The sequence below is a fragment of the Pinus tabuliformis genome, chromosome 9 (assembly GCF_031772625.1).
Source record: "Pinus tabuliformis cultivar Carrire ecotype Pingquan chromosome 9, CPIR1, whole genome shotgun sequence".
Lineage (NCBI taxonomy): Eukaryota > Viridiplantae > Streptophyta > Pinopsida > Pinales > Pinaceae > Pinus > Pinus tabuliformis.
Window position 1 is genome coordinate 656899107 of NC_142307.1, and position 7018 is coordinate 656906124.

The window sequence follows — 7018 nt, forward strand, 5'->3', positions numbered from 1 at the left end:
CACAAGACATATCCAGTCTGCAGTTTTGTAATAGTAGGGTTTGATTCGAAACCCAAGATATTTGAGCCCATCTTCCAGTTGTAGTCTTTGCAATGGAAATTTATGTGTAGCAATCTACATTTCCTGTGGAGAGCAAGCTGAGAATGTAATAGTAGATTTCATTCGGTTAAATTCCATACCTATAGCAGCTGAGAAGAGCATCAAAATATCATGGAAAACAGAGGAGTCACGAATACTACTATTGAGAAAAATGAGCACATCTTCAACAAACAGGAGATGGGTAATAGTGCAATGATTAGTTATCTTGAGACCCAGTAATCATCCCTTCCTTCTAGCCTGTAAGATTAGTTGACTAAGCCCTTCCATAACCAAGAGAAAAAGGAGAGGGGAAAGAGGGCATCCTTGTCTAAGACAATGCTCAACATGAAAAACGTTGGAGGCTAAACCATTAATGAGGACACTGAAGGACACAATGGTAATGCAACACATGATCCAGTTAATGAAGGATAAGGGGAAGCCTAAGTGGGTGAGGAGCATTCTTATGTATAGCCAGCTAACCCAATCAAATGTCTTGGATAGATCGATCTTGAGAATGACTCCTTTAAGATGTTTCATCTTAATGGAATGGAAGGCCTCCTGTGTAGTACCAACAACTTCATGTATTTGATGATTATGCAAGAATGCAAATTGCTCAGGCAAGATGTGATTAGATAAAATGGGTTTGAGTTGATTGGCAATAATCTTAGCAATAATATTGTAGAGGCAGTTGCAAAGGGAAATAAGTCTAAAATCATTGAATGAGCTAGGGTAATCCAATTTAGGAATGAGTGCAATGAAAGTAGAATTGATAGCCTCATACATTCACCCGGTTGACTTGCAATCCTCCACACCTTTGAGGAGATCCTGTCCAATGGTGTCAAAAAAGGTTGTGTAGAATTCAACAGACCACCCATCCAGACCCGGGTTTGAACCATTTTAGTGTGCTTTCCAGTTCCCCCATAGTGATAGGTCTGATAAGATTTTCTGATTCTTCTTGGTCAACATAGCGAGGGAACAATCCAACAATTCGAACTATTTCAACAATAGTAGCTCTAGGAGGGGCCTTGAAGAGCTGTTGGAAATGTGAATTTCCTAGATGGGCCAGTTGATGGAAGGAGTGCACAAATTGACCATGCTCAACAGGCATTTTGCAAATGGTTTTGTTGTCCCTTCTCCCCTTCGCATAATTATGAAAAAATTTGGTATTATCGTCTCCAGACTTTAACCATATAGCTCGACTCCTAAGGCACTAAGTTTCCTCACGTTCTTTGAGGATCTTGGATCTTTGAGTCTCTAGATCAGTGAGATTTTTTTTCGCTTCTTCAGATGTGAATCCTCTGCCCTATTCATCCAGAAGATCAACCAACACGTTTTCAATGTTCCTGAGGGTCTGATCATCCTGATCTCTCTTATCCTTTGCCCATTTAATAGATAAACTCTTTATCTCAGGAAGATTATGGCAAAATCCTTCTGATATGGATCTCCCCTGAGAAGGAGGGTGTGCTTGCCAATAGTCATTGACCATTTTGGTATAATCAGGGTCCATCATCCAAGTAGAGTTGAATTTAAAGGGAGCCATAGGCTTGGGAAAGGGACCAGATAGTTTAAGGAAGATATTAAAGTGATGAGAGATACCACTAGATCCCACCCACTATCGATAATTGGTCAAAGCTCGTACCAAGTGTTCCTTGACTAGAAATCGGTCCAATCACCTAGCGAGGGCAACTCCACCCGTTCTTCTGTTATGCCAAGTAGGTTGTATCTTGTTCATGGGGATATCAATCAAATGTTGTTGCTCTAGAAGTTGAGCCATAGTGTCTGATAGGGGATCCAACTACACATTGCTTCTCCAAGATTCCCCAAATCCAATAGAAAAATTCAAATCCCCACCCAGGACGAGATTGTCTATGGTGACCAGGGATAAATTGAGAAGATGATTCCAGAAATTAGCTCTATTGAGGCAATGAGAATATACATTGATGATTCTGAAATCTAGCCCTAGTTCATGGAATAAATGTCCATGCCAATAAAGCCAGCTCCCCCCCATGTAGTAATAATATTTATAGTGCGAGGATTGATGTTGAGTGCAATGACTCCATATCTTCCAATGACATTATGTGCATGAAAATCCAACCCGTCTTCAAAGATTGCATAACTGAGATAATTTGTCAACCCTACCAAGGGTTTCTTGAAGATATATAATGTCGATAGGCTCAGAATCTAATAGTCTTATGAGGGCTAGTTTTTTAGCAGGGCTAGCCAACCCTCTACAATTGAAGGAGATCCATTTCATGATTGAGAACGGGGGAGGGTGTTCGATGCTCTAAGAACCCTGTCGAGTGTAGATTTCCGGCCTAGAGCCACATCCACCCCAGCTTGGATGATAGCTTTAGATATATAGGAATGCCTACCCCTAGAGGTCTTGGTGGATTTGGGAGGTGAGATCAACCCAATCCCAGCCTGTTCAGGGGGGTGAGACACCCGGGAGTGGAGGTTGTATGAGTGAGAGTGTCTAGAGGTGGTCGAGGGCTCCGGAAAGGGGAAAGTATCCAAACCAGGAATCGAGGGCAGTGTGGTAGAGATTGATGGAGAGTGTAGATCCAATGGGAAGTAAATAGGGGATGATGAAATGCATGGGATGGATGCATATGCAACATGCAAGTGTTGTACAAAACATGATGAAATAAAATAATATACAAAGCATAGGGGAGGAGGAGTACCCGATGAGCGAGCAGCTGCAGCAACATCCCAGGATCTCATCATAGGTGGGGAAGGGGGCCTGGGAGAGGCTGAAGCCAACATTTGAGATGTCCCACAATCTGTAATCTTCGGGCCCTGTGACCAAGGAGTCTGACCTTCAGTAGATGAAGGTGCAACAAGAACCGCCTTAGTGGAAGCCTTGGGAGGAGAAGCAGGGGAGCTAACCAATGGACATTCTTTGTAAATATGACCAACCTTGTGACACCTTCTGCATTTGAAAGGCACCCCTTCATAGTCCAAAAGTTGGATGTGAGTGAATCTTCTCCAATGTAATGTAATATTCTCCTCCAATCTCTCTTTGGTGTCCAAATACACCAGAATATGAGCCATGGATTTGTTGCTTGATGTTTCATAAGACTTGTCATAGTCCAAGAAGGTGCTAATTGCATTCCCAATGCGGGCAAAGATATCCTCTAACCAAAAATGTAGGGGGAGACCAGGTAGCCTTACCTAAAGAGATCCAACTCCCAATTGTTCTCGCTTAGGATCAAATAACGGGCTTCATCGCTTGAGCAATACAGGGGCCACCTCAATGTGCCAATAGCACGAAAGGACCTAAGTGGTGTTATCCTCCTGCTAGAAGCTTAGTGAAAACCATCCCCGAGCTAGATTGGTGACAGTCAGGAGCTCCATGAGTATATGCCCCCAGATTTCCATGACCCACAGGCACAATCGGGCAGCAGTGTATGCTCTCCCTCTGACTCTGCCCACCAAGACCTCATTAGCGGTGTCTACAACATCCCCCATTTTCACCGCTTCACCAAAACAGAGTGCCTGATTCTTTCGAGAGGCTTTGGCACACTTAAATTTCTTATCTTTTTCGGAACGCGAAGCTATCGGGTGATCCTAGAGAGGGTTCTGAGTACCCGTGGTGTCCTTCTGAGATTGTGGGATTCTGGTTCTAGGGTTCACAACCAGGATGTCAAAAGAACCGAATGACAAGGTAGAGAGTTTGAGCTCAGCAGAGGAATGCGAGAAGGGTGGAGAATTCGATGAGAGTATAATGAAATCGGCTGTAGAGATCAACCCTACCGATGAAGGGATATTAGAGGAGGGTGTTAGATGCGGATAATCCAACGACACTGAATCAAACGTAGGGGATGGAGGAATGCAAGTAACGAGGAGATGTAGGGTGGCCGGTGAGAGGGGAGGGCAGTCAAGTCCCGGATAAGCAATAGAGAGAGCAGAGAATGAGATGTTGTGCATGGAAGGGTCGAGATTAGAATGGACGGACAGCAAACCCGACTGCAACAGAAAGGTCATTCAAAGAGGCCTAGAAACCGACACCTTCGGTGGATTGTTAGGGCTTGTCTAGATGGAATCATAGGGGTTAGGATTTGTCGTATACTCGACCACGTCCTCATCCATAGCCGAAATGCTGCAGTCAATCCCGAAGACAGCGAGAAACAGGCTGTGGAGCCAGGTGACAATGAAATGGGGATGGTTGCCCAGCAAACCGTGACGGTGAGGATGCCGACGCATTAGAGGAAAGCGGTGTTGCAATAGCAACGGAGTCTGCAGTAGGGTTGTTGTACAAACCCTAACCATGCTCCTTCAGGGTTTCAGACCGGTGCTCCATTCTCCTTTCGACCAAATCCCAATTTTTTCCATTGCACCTTCTAATCAGAATGAGTAGTTAAATTGAAATGATTTGTCCTAATTTTAATTTAAAAATAAGTATTTATACAACATTTTTTATGATAAAAAAATTGTTATGGAAACAAAGGTATACTAAAATATTTTTATATATCATATTCATCTATTTTCAACTCTTAAAAAAAAAAAACTATTTTATAATTTTAAAAAATAAAATTAAGAAATATATACTTTATTATTTAGTTTTTTAGAAATTACTATCAAATCTTCATATTTTTCCTAACATTTTTTTTTTAAGAAAAAGTAATTGTGTAAAATAAGTCAATGATAATAATAAAAATTAAAACTTACATTCACACACACACATATGAATGAAGAGGTTTTCATCTATTTTCATACATTTTAAATAACATTTTAGTTCATCAAAGAGAGAGAAAAAAAATTGCCAAGAATATATATATATATATATATATATATATATATATATATATATATATATGAATGAAGAGGTTTTCATCTATTTTCATACATTTTAAATAACATTTTAGTCTATCAAAGAGAGAGAAACAATTGCCAAGAATAGTTTTCCATAGTTGATCGAGCATGGAAATCTTTCAAACTATTGATGTTCACTTCCTCATAGATCCCATGCTCCAAACTTATGTTTTTTTGGATATGATTTATAATCAATACAAAAGAAATCATCCATCTAACTAAATTTTTTACCAATATCCATTTAATTTTAATTCTATTTCTCTTAATATTAAACATAAATAATTCTAGTCATATTTACTTATAATAATAAGAACTTTTAAATTAATTACTTCAACTCATAACATAATTAATCTACTTAAATATTTAAAATTACATTAAAGTTGTTAATAAAAAAGTTATTATAAAATTAATAAATATGATTGAAAAGAGTTATTAAAAAAGTTATCATTCTATCCCCCTGGAAAATTGGCATAACTATCTTAAGAAGTTGTATGATTCTCCGAGCACCATGGGCACCATCTTAAACACTCATATTAAGGATGATATCTTTTCTTTGGAAGACATTGAGTCTAGATTAATAAGCTCGCTAATGGGAAAGCCAAAGATATTGAAGGTTACCAAGCCGAGATCTTTTGAATGGGAAAATCTATCCTCATTTCTCATCTCCACAAGCTTCTCAATTTGGTTGTGAAGCATGGCTTCCCTAAGCTTTGGATGCAAAGCCTTATTGTGCCTATATTCAAGAATAGGGACAAAAGCTTTCCCTCTAACTAAAAGACCATTATGATTAGCCACATCCTAGCCAAGCTTTATGGGCTCATTCTGGAAAAATAGCTTAGCCTTTGGCTTGAGAAATAGGGTGAAAGAGCTAAAAGGCAAGATGGTTTTAGGAGACATCACTCGACCATCGATCACCTCTTCACCCTTAGAATCATCGCAGAGGAATGTTGCAATAGTAAAACCCATTTCTTATGTTGTTTTGTGGACTTTAGAAACGCTTTTGACATTATCCCTTGAGATAAGCTCTGGGAGAGGTTTGAAGAGATCATGGTTCCTCCTGAACCGAGGATTGTTGTGATTCACCTCTACGAGACTATCATTGCCAAGCTGAAGACCAACAAAGGTTGGTCTAAAGATATTAAATGTAATATCGAGGTTAAGAAAGGTTGTCCCCTTTTCCCTACCATTTTTGGTATTTACATCGATAAACTAGAGGTGTGTCTGGAAATTGCGGGCTGCAAAGGCACCGAACTTGTTGGTATTATCGTTACTATTCTCCTTTATGTTGATGATATCGTTCTTCTTGCAAGGATCCATGATGACCTAGACGAGCAACTTAAGGCTCTTCATGTCTACTGCTTCAAGATGGGTATGGCTGTTAATATCGACAGGATTAAAGTCATGATAATTAAATCCAAAAAGATCACCCATGGTAGTTTCGTCTATGATAAACATTGTCTTGAGCAGGTTTCTTCTTATAAATATTTGGGTATTAACTTTCCTCATAAGCTCAACTGGAATTACAGCATCGAGAAAATAATTATTGGAGGTTGGAAAGCTTATTATGATCTTGAAAACAATTTTAAGTTAGTCGATCTGTACATTTGGAGTAAAAAAAGGTTCCTCTTTGAGACTCTCGTCACCCCTGTTATCTTATACGGATGTGAAGTTTGGGGGTGTAGTATATCTAGGGAGTCGTGGAGAAAGATTGAGATGATCTAAAAGCAATTCATAACCTATAACCTCAAGATCAAGGGAAATACTCCCTATCCTATCCTCTTGATCGAAGCTGGCTTGTCCCCCATTGAAAGTATGACTATGTTTAGATATCTAATGTATAAGAAGAAGCTTCACAATATGGAATCCAAGAGGCTCCCAAAAATTGCTTCTAACTTTAGTCAAAACCCCCACCTATGCCTCAAGCGTGGGTGGCATCAGGATGCTCAGTCTTGGTTCAACCTTTGGGGGATTAAGGAGGAGATCATCATGGGAAGCAAGGACAGTATCAAAGATAATATTACCTCCAGTTTTAAGGACAAGATGTGGGACACTAAGGAGTTGGGTAAAAGGAAGCTAAGGTATTATAAGAAGGTGATCAACCCCACCCTTGATAACCAAAATTATCTCT